The following is a 15,718-nucleotide window of genomic DNA, read 5'->3' as shown; positions in this document are numbered from 1 at the left end:
TTGCCGCCAGATTTTGGGCACGCTCTCGCCATAACGTAAACTGCATGTCGTAAAAAAGGGTTAGGGTTAGGGTCTAACACGGCGATTGCATTAAGAACTAGTGTATCTATCATTTCCTATACAACATGTATTTTTAGTAATGTTTATGAATAGTTATTTGGTCAGAATATGTGAGTGTCAGAAAAATATCCGGACGTTGTGGGAAAAAGATGCTACGTTAGCACAATGTATAACCACTGATTTCAGCTCTAAATATGCACATTTTCGAACAAAACATAAGTGTATGTATAACCTGATGTTATAGGACTGTCATCTGATGAAGCTTATCAAGGTTAGTAAAAAATTATATATATTTTGCTGGTTTGTTACGATCGCTAACTTTTGCTGCTGGGAAATGGCTTGTGTTTCTGGCTATTGTGGTAAGCTAATATAATGCTATATTGTGTTTTCTCGTAAAACACTTAAGAAATCGGAAATATGGCTGGATTCACAAGATGCTTGTCTTTCATTTGCTGTACATCATGTATTTTTCAGAAATGTTTTAAGATGAGTATTTAGGTATTTCAAGTTGGTGTCTGTAAGTACTCTGGCTGCTTCGATGCTATTTCTGACAATAGCTGTGATGGTAGCTGCAATGTAAAACTGATTTACATTTACATTTACATTTTAGTCATTTAGCAGACGCTCTTATCCAGAGCGACTTACAGTAGAGTGCATACATTTTATTACATTTTTACATACTGAGACAAGGATATCCCTACCGGCCGTTTATGGAGCATGACCAGAAGACCGCACCGTCTGCCCCTTCTGCGGCGCCGTTGTTTTGGGTCGCCTACTGGGATCTGATCCATTGTCCTGGGTGGTGGTGCGAACAGAGGATCCGCTTCGGCAAAGTTGTATTCCTGGTCGTAATGTTGGTAAGTTGGCATTGCTCTTATATCCAATAGTTCTTCCCGGCTGTATGTAATAAGACTTAAGATTTCCTGGGGAAACAATGTAAGAAATAATAAAAAAATATATATAAAAATACTGCATAGTTTCCTAAGAACGCGAAGCGAGACGACCATCTCTGTCGGTGTCATCCAGTCTGCTGTGCTCTCTCTATCCCAGTCTGCCCACATGCTTCAAGAGGGCCACCATTTTTCCTGTCCCGAAGAAAGCTAAGGTAACTGAGCTAAACGACTACCGCCCCGTAGCACTCACTTCTGTCATCATGAAGTGCTTTGAGAGACTAGTTAATGATCATATCACCTTCACCCTACCTGACACCCTAGACCCACTCCAACTTGCCTACCGCCCCAATAGGTCCACAGACAACGCAATCACAATCACACTGCACACTGTCCTAACCCATCTGGACAAGAGGACTACCTATGTGAGAATGCTGTTCATCGACTACAGCTCAGCATTTAACACCATAGTACCCTCCAAACTCGTCATTAAGCTCGAGATCCTGGGTCTTGATCCCGCCCTGTGCAACTGGGTCCTGGACTTTCTGACAGGCCATCCCCAGGTGGTGAGGGTAGGAAACAATATCTTCACCCCGCTGATCCTCAACACTGGGGCCCCACAACGGTGCGTTCTCAGCCCTCTCCTGTACTCCCTGTTCACCCACGACTGCGTGGCCATGCACACCTCCAACTCAATCATCAAGTTTGCAGACGACACCACTGTGGTAGGCTGGATTACCAACAACGACGAGACGGCCTACTGGGAGGAGGTGAGAGCCCTCGGAGTGTGGTGTCAGGAAAATAACCCCCCACTCAACGTCAACAAAACAAATGAGATGATCGTGGACTTCAGGAAACAGCAGAGGGAGCACCCACCTATCCACATCGACGGGGAAAGTAGCGGAGAAGGTGGAATGTTTCAAGTTCCTCAGCGTGCACATCACGGACTGAAATGTTTCACCCACACAGACAGCGTAGTAAGAAGGTGCAACAGCGCCTCTTCAACCACAGAAGGCTGGAGATATTTGGCTTGTCACCGAAAACACTGACAAACTTTTACAGATGCACAACCTCGAGCATCCTGTCGGGCTGTATCACTGCCTGGTAGAGCAACTGCTAGGCCCACAACCGTAAGGCTCTCCAGAGGGTAGTGAGGTCTGCGCAACGCATCACCTGGGGCAAACTACCTGTCCTCCAGGACACCTACATCACCCGATGTCACAGGAAGGCCAAAAATATAATCAAGGACAACAACCACCCGAGCCACTGCCTGTTCACCCCGCTATCATCCAGAAGGCGAGGTCAGTACATGTGCGTCAAAGCTGGGACCGAGAGACTGAAAAACAGCTTCTATCTCAAGGCCATCAGACTGTTAAACAGCCACCACTAACATTGAGTCTCTGCTGTCAACATACTGACTCAAATCTCTAGACACTTAATAATAAAAAATTGGATGCAATAAATGTATCACTAGTCACTTTAAACAATGCCACTTTATATAATGTTTACATACCCTACATTACTCATCTCATATGTATATACTGTACGCTATACCATCTACTGCATCTTGCCTATGCCACACGGCCTTCGCTCATCATATATTTATATGTACATAGTCTTATTCATTCCTTTACAATTGTGTGTATAAGGTAGTTGTTTTGAAATTGTTAGATTACTTGTTAGATATTACTGCATTGTCGGAACTAGAAGCACAAGCATTTCGCTACACTCGCATTAACATCTGCTAACCATGTGTATGTGACCAATAAAATGTTATTTGATTTATATTTTATCTTGTTTTTGACTGTCATGTTTCCATCCTGCTACCGAAAGTCGTTGGGACGTTGCATCTCAATCGTCATTCCGACGTCCTTTGGAGACCAACAAATGGTGGTTGCTCTTTTTCAAGATAGTATAGCAGATGGTAAGCTATCTAATATTGTTTAGTCTAGTTTCCCACAGCTCCCAACCTCTCATTCTACTTCTCCACAACCCCTACCGTCTCCCACAGACCTCCACCAGTCATCCAACCTCCACCATCTCATCCACAACCTCCCAGACCGCTCGCAGCCAGCCACTTCCATAAACCCTTTCTCCCACATTTCGAGAGCCTCCCACTACCTCCCAATGCCTCACAACAACCTCCCCAATCTTCACCTAATCTCCCACCTCGCCAGCCTCTCCACACCGTCCATAACCTCCCACATCCTCCACAACTCCGCCAGTCTCCCACAACCTCCCCAGCCTCCCCAAACTCCCCAGTCTCCCCACAGCCTCGCCAAGTCTCCACAACCTCCCACCTCCCCAGTCTCCCCTCGCCATGACCGTCCGCACATCCTCCCACACCTCCCAGGTGCTCCACAGACTCCCACAACCATCCGATTCCTCACACTACCAGCCCTGCCACAACTTCTCCCAGTCCCCCTCCCCATCCCACAGCTCCTATCCCCAGTCCCTCCACCCCCAGCCTCCCAGTTGCCATTATCATCTCCCCACTCCCACAATCCCTCTCTATATCGCTCTCACAGTCTCCCTACCTGACCGCAAGTCATCTCCAAAACCATCCCCAGTCACCCACAACCTCACCAGCTCTCACATACCTCTCCACGCTCCCACAACTTCCCAGTCTCCCACAGAGTCCATAACCTTCCCAGCCCCCACTACCTCACCAGCCTCCCACAACCTCATCAGCCTCCCACATCCCCACCCTAGACCCTCCCTCCCCACGTCTCCCACAACCTACACTCTCTACCGTCTACCTCCCACAACCCCGCCAGCCTCCACAGACTCCCACATCCTTCCCAGTCTCCACCAACCTCACCAGCCTCCCACAACCTTACCAGCCTCCTCACATCTCCCCGTCTACCACAACCTCCCCAGTCTCCAAAAAACCTTCCCCAGTCTCCTACATTCCACAGTCTCCCAGCCTCTCACAACTCCACAACCTCATATCTCCAGAAGCTCACACCACTCCCACAACTCATAAATCCTCACATCCTCCCTTTGTCTCCCACAACCTCCACCTTCCCAGGTCTCCCACAGCCTCCATACCTCCCACATTCCCCCCGTCTCCCACAGACTCCCACAACCTCCCAGTCTCCCACAACATCCATCCTCCACAACCTTCCCTCTTTCTTCACAAACCCCCACATCCTCCCACAACCTCCCCAGTCTCCCTCAACCTCCCCAGTCTCCCACAGTCTCCCACAACCTCCACAACCTCCCCCATCTCCCATAACTCTCACAAACCTCCCGGTCTCCCACAGACTACCACAACATTCCCAGTCTCCAATCCTCACAACCTCACAGACTCTCACCAATCTCCCACAACCTCCCCAGTCTACCACAACCTCCCCAGTCTCCAAAAAACCTCCCAGTCTCCCACAGTCTCCTACATTATCCACAGTCTCCCCAGCCTCCACAACCTCCCACAGCCTCCCATAACCTTCCAAAGCTCCCACAACCTCCGCAGCCTCTCCACAACCTCCACAGCCTCCCACAATTCTCCCCAGTCTCCACAACCTCCCCAGCCTCCCCCTCCCAACCTCCCCCTCCGAGTCTCCCTTCCATCCTCTCTCTCATTCATACTCCCAGTCTCCCACAGACTCCCACAACCTTCCCAGTCTCCCACAACCTCACCATCCTCCCACAAACATTCCCCACCCTCCCACAACCTTCCACATCTTCCCACAACATCCCCAGTCTTCCACATACTCCAACAACCTTCCCAGTCTCCCACAACCTCACCAGCCTCCCACAATCTCACCAGCCTCCTCAACCTCCCCAGTCTCCCACAGACTCCACAACCTCCCCCAACCTCCCACACCTCATAAAGCCTCCCGCAACCTCCCCAGTCTCCCACAACCTCCCTCCTCCCAGCCTCCATACCTCCCGTATCTCCACAACCTCCCCAGTCTCCCAGACTCCACAACCTATCCTAGTCTCCCAACCTCCCCAGTCTCCACAGACTCCCACAACCTTCCAGACTCCCACAACCTTCCCAGTCTCCCACAACCTCACACCGCCTCCTCAGCCTCCCCAGTCTCCCACACAAGGGAGACTGGGGAGGTTGTGGGAGACTGGGAGGTCTGTTGTACGGACTGGGGAGGTTGTGGGAGACTGGGGGTTGTGGGAGGCTGGGAGGTTGTGGGGATGGGGGCGAGTTGTGGGAGGCTGGGGAGGTTGTGGGAGACTGGAGAGGTTGTGGGAGACTGGGGAGACTGTGGGAGACTGGGGAGGTTGTGGGAGGCTGAGGAGGTTGTGGGAGGCTGAGGAGGTTGTGGGAGGCTGGGGAGGTTGTGGGAGGCCACACAAGCTCACAGAAGGGGGACGCCGAGTGCTGAAGTGCATAGCGCATAAAAATCATCTGTTCTCGGTTGCAGCACTCACTACCGAGTTCCACACTGCCTCTTGAAGCAATGTCAACACACAAATTGTCCGTCGTGAGTTTCGTGAAGTGGGTTTCCCATGTCCGGGTAGCCGCACACAAGCCTAAGACCACCATGTGCAATTCCAAGTGTCAGCTGGAGTGGTGTAAAGCTCGCATCCATTGAACTCTGGAGCAGTGGAAACGTGTTCTCTGGAGTGATGAATCTCGCTTCACCATCTGGCAGTCCGACAGACAAATCTGGATTTGGCGGATGGCAGGAGAACGCAAACTGCCCCAATGCGTAGTGCCAACTGTAGAGTTTGATGGAGGAGGAATAATGGTCTAATAATGGAATAATGGAATAATGGAATAATGTCTGGGGTTTTTCATGGTTCAGGCCCCCTAGTTCCAGTGAAGGGAAATCTTAACACTACAGCATACAATGACATTCCAGATGATTCTGTGCTTCCAACTTTGTGGCAACAGTTTGGGGAAGGCCCTTTCCTGGTTCAGCATGACAATGCCCCCGTGGATAAAAAGAGGCCCACACAGAAATGGTTTGTCGAGATCAGTGTGGAATAACTTGACTGGCCTGCACAGAGCCCTGATCTCAACCCCATCAATCACCTTTGGGATGAATTGGCACCCGTGGAGACTGCTGAGGGGAGGAAGGCTCATAATAATGCCTGGTATGGAGTGAATATAATGGCATCAAACCATGTGTTTGATGTATTTGATACCATTCCACCTATTCCGCTCCAGCCATTACCACGAGCATGTCCTCCCCAATAAAGGTGCAACCAACCTCCTGTGATTGGAACGTTGAATGTGAGCCAGGCCTAATCGCCCAACATCAGTGCCCGACCTCACTCATGCTCATGTGTCTGAATGGAAGCAAGTCCCCACAGCAATATTCCAATGTCTAGTGGAAAGCCTTCCCAGAAGAGTGGAGGCTGTTATAGCAGCAATGTTCCAACATCTAGTGGAAAGCCTTCCCAGAAGAGTGGAGGCTGTTANGGCTGTTATAGCAGCAATGTTCCAACATCTAGTGGAAAGCCTTCCCAGAAGAGTGGAGGCTGTTATAGCAGCAATGTTCCAACATCTAGTGGAAATCCTTCCCAGAAGAGTGGAGGCTGTTATAGCAGCAAAGGGGGGACCCACATACTTTTTGTCATGTAGTGTAGGTAGCTATAATCTACAGATCCAACATAGGTAGCTATATCTGTAGGTACAGTCTGTGACTTGTAGTCAAGCCATAGAAATCCTTAACATGTCCTTCCATCAGTCCTGTTCACAGATCAACCTCACTGAGAAGGTTGAATTCACTAAGACAGAAAAGTCTTAAATAGTGAACTAGTTTGAAAGGTAGTCAGACCCAGCTAGCACATTTAGTTACTTGGAAGTTGTGGGAACATATGTTTTTGGTTTCCCCTTGGTTCTGGGAATGAAGCCATACATTTTCTGTCTGGTAAAACGGGAACGTGTTTTAAACAATCTGAGTACGGAAGTGAACATTTTGCATGTTTCGGGAACATTCATTTTTAGGTTTCAGGGAGGTTCTGAAAACATTTTTTAAATGTTTGTCGTTTAGCAGACACTCTTATCCAGAATGACTTACAGGAGCAATTAGAGTTAAGTGACTTGCTCAATGGCACATCAGTACATTTTTCACAGACGGCTCGGGATTTGAACGAGCAAACTTTTGATTACTTTCCCAATGCTCTTAACCACTAGGGTAAAGGATAGAGAGAGTTTTGTTGATGCTGGGAACGGAATGTTTATGTATTTAAATAACATTCTTAGAACGTTGCTCATGTTTTCTTGCGGTATTTATGGAACGTTTTCTTAATGTTCTGAGGACATGCCTTCAAATTGAACCATGAAGAAACCTATAGGAAACATTATGATTAAGTACTGAAATTCCCCAATAAGAAATATATGGTCCACAGAACGTTATGTTCTAGCTGGTATCCTGCAACATTCCCAGAACATTGTGTTAAGTTTGTATGCAAAATAACCATAGGACAACCACGATCTCACCAAACGCCAAGAAACATATGGTTCTCAGAACGTTCAGTTAGCTGGGAATATTCTAGTATCACGCTAGATTTCCTACTTGAAGATTAATGTTCAATAATCATGAAAAGAAGACAGACAAAACTGCAGATGCTTTTCATCAAACATCTTGACTGTTCATTCATCAAGAATGAATTTATACAACAATACATGGAAGTTCTACACAGTGAGTCCCACTGCTTCAATAGCAGAACATGTGTTTTTATAGTGAAGCGACATCACAGACAAAACCATTTCTCTTTGGTGTGTTTCCTGCTTCTGACATCATACATCTGCCTTGTCCCTACAGATCATCTCTCTCTTGAAGCTATACAGAAGGAGAGGAGAGGTAGTGTCTCCTACAGCTATACAGAATGAGAGGAGAGGTAGTGTCTCCTACAGCTATACAGAAGGAGAGGAGAGGTAGTGTCTCCTACAGCTATACAGAAGAGAGGAGAGGTAGTGTCTCTAACAGCTTATAGAGGAGAGGAGAGGTAGTGTCTCCTACAGCTTATAAGAAGGGAGGAGAGGTAGTGGTCTCCTACAGCTATACAGAAGGAGAGGAGAGGTTAGTGGTCTCCTACAGGCTATACGAAGGAGAGGGAGAGGTAGTGTCCTACAGCTATACAGAAGGAGAGGAGAGGTAGTGTCTCCTACAGCTATACAGAAGGAGAGGAGAGGTAGTGTCTCCTACAGCTATACAGAATGAGAGGAGAGGTAGTGTCTCTACAGCTATACAGAAGGAGAGGAGAGGTGGTGTCTCTACGAGCTATACAGAAGAGAGGAGAGGTAGTGTCTCCTAAGCTATACAGAAGGAGAGGAGGGTGGTGTTCTACAGCTATACAGAAGGGAGGAGAGGTAATGGTCTCCTAAAAGCTATACAGAAGGAGAGGAGAGGTAGTGTTGCTACAGCTATACAGAGGAGAGGAGAGGTAGTGTCTCCTACAGTCTATACAGATGAGGAGGAGAGGTAGTGTCTCCTACAGCTATACAGAAAGGAGGAGAGGTGTGTCTCCTACAGCTATTACAGAAGGAAGAGAGGTGTGTCTCCTAGCTATACAAAGGAGAGGAGTGGTGGTGTCTCTACAGCTACAGAAGGAGAGGGAGGTAATGTTCCTAAACGTATACAGAAGGAGAGGAGAGGTAGTGTTCCTGACAGCTATACAGAAGGAGAGGGAGAGGTGGTGTCTCCTACAGCTATAAGAAGGAGAGGAGAGGTAGTGTTCCTAAAGCTATACAGAAGGAGGAGGAGAGGTGGTGTCTCCTACAGCTATACAGTAAGGAGAGGAGTAGGGTAGTGTCTCCTACAGCTATACAGAAGGAGAGGAGAGGTAGTGGTCTCCTTAAAGCTATAAGAAGGAGAGGATGGTGGTGTCTCCTACAGCTATAACAGAAGGAGAGGAGAGGTAAGTCTCCTAAAGCTATACAGAAGGTAGGAGAGGTAGTGTCTCCTACAGCTATAAGAAGGAGAGGAGAAGGTGGTGTCTCTACAGCTATCACAGAAGGAGGAGAGAGGTAGTGTCTCCTATAAGCTATACAGAAGAGGAGGAGAGGGGGTGGTGTCTCCTACAGCTATACAAAAGGAGAGGAGGGTAGTGTCTCCTAAGCTATAAGCAGAAGGAGGAGGAGAGTAGTGTCTCCTAAAGCTAACAGAAGGAGAGGAGAGGTAGTGTCTCCTAAAGCTATACCAGAAAGGAGAGGAGAGTAATGTCTCCTAAAGCTATACAGAAGGAGAGGAGAGGTAGTGTCTCTAAAGCTATACAGAAGGAGAGGAGAGGTTAATGTCTCTAAAGCTATACAGAAGGAGAGGAGTGGTAGTGTCTCTACAGCTATACAGAAGGAGAGGAGAGGTAGTGTCTCCTACAACTATACAGAAGGAGAGGAGAGGTAGTGTCTCTCTAAAGCTATAGAGAAGGAGAGGAAGTGTAGTGTCTCCTACAGCTATACAGAAGGGAGAGAGGTAGTGTCTCCTAAACTATACAGAAGGAGAGGAGAGTAGTGTCTCCTAAAGCTATACAGAAGGAGAGGAGAGGTAGTGTCTCCTAAAGCTATACGAGAGGAGTGGTGGTGTTCCTACAGTTATACAGAAGGAGAGGAGAGGTAGTGTTCCTACAGTATAAGAGGAGAGGAGAGGTGTGTCTCCTACAGCTATACAGAAGGAGAGGAGAGGTAGTGTCTCCTACAGCTTATAAGAAGGAGAGGAGAGTGTGTTCCTACAGGCTTATACAGAAGGAGAGGAGAGTGTGTCTCCTACAGCTACCAGAAGGAGAGGAGAGGTGGTGTTCTCCTACAGGTATAGAGGAAGGAGAGGGTAGTGTCTCCTAAGTATACAGAAGGAGAGGGAGAGGTGGTGTCTCCTACAGCTATAGACAGAAGGAGAAGGAGAGGTAGTGGTCTCCTACAGCTATACAGAAGGAGAGAGGAAAGGTACGTGTCTCCTACAGCTATACAGAAGGAGAGGAGAGGTAGTGTCTCCTACAGCTATACAGAAGGAGATGAGAGGTAGTGTCTCCTAAAGCTATACAGAAGGAGAGGAGAGGTAGTCTACACACACACACACCTACAAACACCTACACACATGTTTTCATGTTAGTCATTTAGCAGATGATCTTATCCAGGGCCAATTACAGTTAGCTAGGTGTTACAACCACATATCACAGGCATAGTAAATCAATTTCTCCTCAATGTCGCTATCAGTGGAGTCAGAGAGTAAGGGGGGACAAGTGTTAGTTCACAAAAGGTGTTATTATTATAAATGTTTTAACTGGGGGGCTGGGTGGTTGGTGTCGGGAGTGAGGAGGTGGTGTGAGGGGGGTTTCTGTGGGATTTAAAAAAAAATCTTATGGCTGCAGGGGCAGTATTGAGTAGCTTTGATGAAAAGGTGCCCAGAGTAAACTGCCTGCTCCTCAATCCCAGTTGCTAATATATGCCAAGTATTATTAGCATTTGATAGAAAACACTCTGAAGTTTCTAAAACTGTTTGAATGATGTCTGTGAGTATAACAGAACTCATATGGCAGGCAAAAACCTGAGATAGAAATCCAACCAGGAAGTGGGAAATCTGAGGTTGTAGGTTTTCAACTCATCGCCTATCGAATACACAGTGGGATATGGGTCATTTTGCACTTCCTATGGCTTCCACTAGATGTCAACAGTCTTTAGAACCTTGTCTGATGCTTCTACTGTGAAGTGGGGCCGAAGGAGAGGGGATTGAGTAAGGTCTTTCATGACCTGAACATGCGCTGACCATGCGCGTTCATGTGAGAGTGAGCTCTGTTCCATCGCACTTCTGAAGACAAGGGAATTCTCCGGTTGGAACATTATTGAAGATTTATGTTAAAAACACCCTAAAGATTGATTCAATACATCGTTTGACATGTTTCTACTGACTGTTACGAAACTTTTTGACATTTCATCTGCTTTTAGTGAACGCACTTCATGACTTTGGATTTGTTTACCAAACGCGCTAAGAAAAGTAGCTATTTGGACATAAATGATGGACATTACCGAACAAAATGAACATTTCTTGTGGAAGTGGGAGTCCTGGGAGTGCATTCCGACGAAGATCAGCAAAGTTAAGTGAAGATTTATAATGCTATTTCTGACTTTTGATGACTCCACAATTTGGCGGCTAACTGTATGGCTTGCTTTTGTGGCTGAACGCTGTTCTCAGATGATTGAATATCGTGCTTTTGTCGTAAAGCTTTTTTGAAATCTGACACAGCGGATGCATTAAGCACAAGTTTAAGAACAAGTTTGTCCTTCATTTTATGCTTCCGGGCCGCACAGGGGATGGGTCGTCCCCGCTCTCTTCATCGGCCGGCTCGTCTCTTTTTCCTCAACTCGTGCCCCCATAGGAGAGGTACCGGCAAATCTGGTACTGCACCCACCATCATCTGGCAGCTCCCTTGTGGCGTCACGAGGTTGGTTCATACGGTTGGATACCGCTTTGTGTCAACAGGAAATGGACATCGCCCTACCCCGTTCCGTCTCCTGGTTCAGCAGACTCGTGGTTACAAGTGTAACCATACTCCTTGAGTCTAATAGCGCTTCCGTGTCATATCCGTCGACCTTCACCGGGACCATGGGTGCAGTTGATTCGGGGTGCGCCCAACAGGAGGTGACATAGTTCACTGCGTGACCCACCTCCGGGGCAAGCTGATGGCATCAACTCCTCTCGAGCCAGGCAATGTGCCACCAGGAGCCACACTCAAAACACTTCCTTTGGTCTCCATCTACCTGGTGTCGTCGGTGGCGGGTCGGCTCTACCCCAGCCGTCTCTCCACGGGTTTGCGGTCCTTTGGTCCTGTCGACTGTCGGTTCAGGGGATACAGCGGTGGGGCTGTCCTTCCGTCCCCACGAACGGGTCGCCGACTCGTCCCGGTTCCCACTCAGCAGGGCCTGAGTGTTCTGTTGCGTCTCCACTGCTTCCAGGAGGTCCTCCAAGGTCTGGGGCACGCATAAACTTGCTGCCCTCTTTATGTCGTGAGGTAGCGCCCGTGAGAAGTGATCCAGGACCACTTTGTCGAGGATGGAGAAGGTGGATACGTCGGTTAGGAGACATGCCCTGGTGATGCGCAGTAGGTTGCTCATCTGGACTCGGGGAGATGCGTCGGGTACGAACCTCCAGTCGTGGAAACGCTGAGCCTGTTGGGCCAGGCTATACCCGTAGCGGCTGAGTATCTCCCATTTAAACCCGCCGTAGTTAGCCGCCTGTTCGTCGCTCAGGTCCCAATACACCTTTTGGGCATTCCCAGAGAGGAATGGTGCCAGCAAACTTGCCCTCTTCAGCCTTGGCCATCCTTCCTGTAGCGCTGTCTATTCAAATGTACAGAGGTATGTTTCGAAGTCATCGTCTTCCGTTAGCTTGATTAAAAACTGTTTGGGATGTGTTTCAGGAGACGCTTCTCCTTGCAGCCTCCTGATTTTCTCAACGAGGCGAATGTTTTGTAGTCGCTGTTCCTCCAGCGTTCGTTCCTGAACCGCCTGTTGTGCTTGTTGGGCCCGGACGAACTGAGCTATCAACTCGTCCATGCTGACACCGAGACAAGAGTGATACACTCAATATGTGAAGAAGGCACCAAATGTATCCAACACCGAGACAAGAGTGATACACTCAATATGTGAAGAAGGCACCAAATGTATCCGACACTGAGACAAGAGTGATACACTCAATATGTGAAGAAGGCACCAAAATGTATCCGACACCGAGACAGAATGATACACTCAATATGTGAAGAAGGCACCAAATGTATCACACCGAGACAAGAGGATACACTCAATATGTGAAGAAGGCACCAAATGTATCGACACTGAGACAAGAGCGATACACTCAATATGTTGAAGAAGGGCACCAAATGTATCCGACACCGAGACAAGAGATACACTCCAATATGTGAAGAAACACCAAATGTATCCGACACACCGAGACAAGAGCGATACACTCATAGTTGAAGAAGGCACAAATGTATCCGCACCGAGAGACAAGATGATACACTCAATAGTGAAGAAGAAGCACCAAATGTATCCGACACCGGAAAAAGAGATACACTCAATATGTGAAGAAGCCAAACCAATTGATCCGACATCGAGACAAGAGTGAACACTCAATATAGTGAAGAAGGACCACAATGTATCCGACACCGAACACAGGCGATACACTCAATATGTGAAGAAGGCACCAAATGTATCCGACACCGAGACAAGAGTGATACACTCAATATGTGAAGAAGGCACCAAATGTCATGGCTTTCTGGTAAAAGGTACACTACATGACCAAAAGTATGTGGACACCTGCCATGTTCCGTTATAATCTCCACCCGACACAGCCAGAAGAGGACTGGCCACCCCCAGTTCCTCTCTAGGTTTCTTCCTAGGTTCCTGCCTTTCTAGTGAGTTTTCCTAGCCACCGTACTTCTACATCTGCATTGCTTGCTGTTTGGGGTTTCAGGCTGGGTTTTTGTACAGCACTTTGTGACAACGGCTGATAAAAAAAGGGCTTTATAAATATATTTCATTGATTGATTGATTGCTCATTGAACATCTCCACTCTTCTGGGAAGGCTTTCCACTAGATGGAACATTGCTGCTGGGACTTGCTTCCATTCAGCCACAGGAGCATTAGTGAGGTCGGGCACTGATGTTGGGCGATTAGGCCTGGCTCACAGAGTCGGCGTTCGAAACCCAGATTAGTCTGTCAGACTGCCAGTTGGGGAAGCGCAATTGATCACTCCGGAGAACGCATTTCCACTGCTCAAAAGTCCAACGCCGGCAAGCTTTACTCCACTCCAGCCGGAGCTTGACATTGCGCATGGTGATTTTAGGCTTGTGTGTGCCTGCTCAGCCATGGAAACCCATTTCATGAAGCGCCCGACGAACAGTTATTGTGCTGACGTTGCTTCCTGAGGCAGTGAGCAGTGGTGTAAGTACTACTTAAGTATTTTTGGGGGTATCTGTACTTTACTTTACTATTTATATTTTTGACAACTTTTACTTTTAATTCACTGCATTCCTAAAGAAAATGATGTAATACATTTTTCCTGACACCCAAAAGTACTCATTACATGTTGAATGCTTAGTAGGACAGGAAAATGGTTCAATTCACACTTATCAAGAGAACATCCCTGGTCATCCCTACTGCCTCTGATCTGGAGGACTCACTAAACAGAGAACATCCCTGGTTATCCCTACTGCCTCTGATCTGGAGGACTCACTAAACAGAGAACATTCCTGGTCATCCCTACTGCCTCTGATCTGGAGGACTCACTAAACAGAGAATATCCCTGGTTANATCCCTACTGCCTCTGATCTGGAGGACTCACTAAACAGAGAATATCCCTGGTTATCCCTACTGCCTCTGATCTGGTGGACTCACTAAACAGAGAACATCCCTGGTCATCCCTACTGCCTCTGATCTGGTGGACTCACTAAACAGAGAACATACCTGGTCATCCCTACTGCCTCTGATCTGGAGGACTTACTAAACACACATGCTTCGTTTTTAAATTATGTCTGAGTGTTGGAGTGTCACCTGGCTATCCATAAATATTAAATAACAAGAAAATGGTGCCGGTTTTGCTTATGAATTAGGTTTGCTTATGAATTTGAATTTGACTTTTGATACTTAAATATATTTAAAACCAAATACTTTTTTTTACTCAAGTAATATTTTACTGGGTGACTTTCATTTTTACCTGAGTCATATTCTATTAAGATATCTTTATTACCAGCAGAGCAGAAATTTGACGAACTAACTTGTTGGAAAGGTGACATACTATGACGATGCCACGTTGAAAGTTCCTGAGCTCTTCAGTGAAGCCATTCTACTGCCAATGTTAGCGGAGGATGCTAAAATACAGCTTTTGTTACTATATGTCTATGACTGGATCTGGTCCAGCGCCAAAATACTATGTCGCATTAAAGAAGAGAAAGCGACAAAGCACACAGAGGAATGGTCCTTGAAGTTGGAGGTGTTCTCGTTGTTACCATTGCATCATGGAGACATAGTGGCCTAGTGCTCTACAGGTCAGCATATGTGCCCTATGGATGTATGACAGGGGAGAGGGACATTCTGCCACCTTACATTGCAGAGCATCACAAAAACATTGTGATAAATTAACATAGGCCATATAGTGGTTTGGATGAATGTGAAAACATAAACCCACTAATGGTCTCTTCATAGAGGTTTATGATAATAGAAGTGTAAATACTTGTTTGATAACTGTCCATTTGGCCCAGCGGGAACATGGGTGCATCTCCAATTCCTTTTTGGCAGACATTTTTTTTCAGGACACCAGAATATTTGTGGGCAACAAAATCACAAAAGTTGCAAACTCAAACTAGCAACTCTTCATCATCATTACATTCCTCAATTTATTTAAGAATTGTAGTCAAACTCTCAGCAGCACAAACATTCGTCACGTGTTGGCATTGGAGGGCAGTTTCCACAGATACCAGTCTGTGTTAATCCTGGGGATTGTTGAGGCTGAGGTCTGGCTACTGCTGCGGCCTCGGTTTCTAAAACGGAGGCTGCCATCTGAATAGGCTACTGTCACATGACCTTTTGTTGAAGCTGTCCCAGTTCTCTACTCCAGAGAGATGGAGGGGTAGAGGGCGTAAAATCATGACTTAAATTAGTGATCTCTAAAAAACTGACATTTTCCGCCAGAAAGCTACTTTTGAATCAACATAGCAGTAGAAATTATGCATTTCTAACAGTCTTTATGACCCGAGAAAAAGTATAGGACCATGATTTGTAATTGTTCTTGCCCACTCCTGCTGCCATCCATATAAGATATCGTATCAGTAATGTGAGTCTGGATGGAGACTACAGTGGATGAACAGTA

The sequence above is a fragment of the Salvelinus sp. IW2-2015 genome, unplaced genomic scaffold (assembly GCF_002910315.2).
Source record: "Salvelinus sp. IW2-2015 unplaced genomic scaffold, ASM291031v2 Un_scaffold5646, whole genome shotgun sequence".
Classification (NCBI taxonomy): domain Eukaryota; kingdom Metazoa; phylum Chordata; class Actinopteri; order Salmoniformes; family Salmonidae; genus Salvelinus; species Salvelinus sp. IW2-2015.
This window is presented reverse-complemented; position numbering follows the sequence as displayed.